The sequence below is a fragment of the Egretta garzetta genome, unplaced genomic scaffold, assembly GCF_000687185.1.
Source record: "Egretta garzetta isolate BGI_Z169 unplaced genomic scaffold, ASM68718v1 scaffold233, whole genome shotgun sequence".
NCBI classification, from domain to species: domain Eukaryota; kingdom Metazoa; phylum Chordata; class Aves; order Pelecaniformes; family Ardeidae; genus Egretta; species Egretta garzetta.
This window is the reverse complement of record NW_009259194.1, coordinates 23,327-23,910: the sequence shown is the minus strand read 5'-3', so window position 1 is coordinate 23,910 and position 584 is coordinate 23,327. Positions and strand designations below refer to the sequence as shown.

The following is a 584-nucleotide window of genomic DNA, read 5'->3' as shown; positions in this document are numbered from 1 at the left end:
GGGAAAATGAAGCCTTTTTCCTTTTTAAAACCAGATTTAACTTCAAAGTAAATGGGAACTGTGTCGCTAATCGTCTTCTGCGTTCTCACTTGCTGCGTTTCGGAGCTAAAGGCTTCGCTCTTCCCCTGCGGTAGCGGGGTCTGTAAGATGTAAATGGCTGCGTGCTAATTCTCTGGTGTCTCGTGGCTCTTTTTAATGTGCGAGCACCGTGGAAGTGCTGAGCACGGGAGAGCGCGCGGGAGAAAGGGCTCAAAAGCTGGGCCATCAAAAAAACACCATTTAAAAGCTGGCGTTGGGTACCGACACAAGGCTTGGGGGTTTTGAGGCAGCTTGAGAAGCGTTTTCCAAGAGTCACTGCATGCGTGGGGCAGTGGTGGCCACATCCCGGCCCCCCTGGTGGCCACATCCAGGCCACTTTGGTGGCTTGGCAGCCCCGGAGGGGATGGCCAGGGCTCAGCGTTCAGTGCACAGCCTCCCTACAGACCAGGGAAAGGATTTCCCAGCCCGGGGCCATCTCCTTCAATGTTTCCCGGGCCCGGAGGGACATCGTGGAGGAGCAGCGTGTTGCGGAGAAGCAGCTCGGC

At 56.2% G+C, this 584-nt stretch overlaps 1 protein-coding gene across 1 annotated transcript in view; it reads left to right on the top strand.

Annotated features, from left to right (window-relative positions):
- The window catches only part of BIN3 (bridging integrator 3), a 38,682-nt gene that overhangs the window by 32,600 nt on the left and 5,498 nt on the right, over positions 1-584 (top strand). The window lies entirely within an intron of this gene.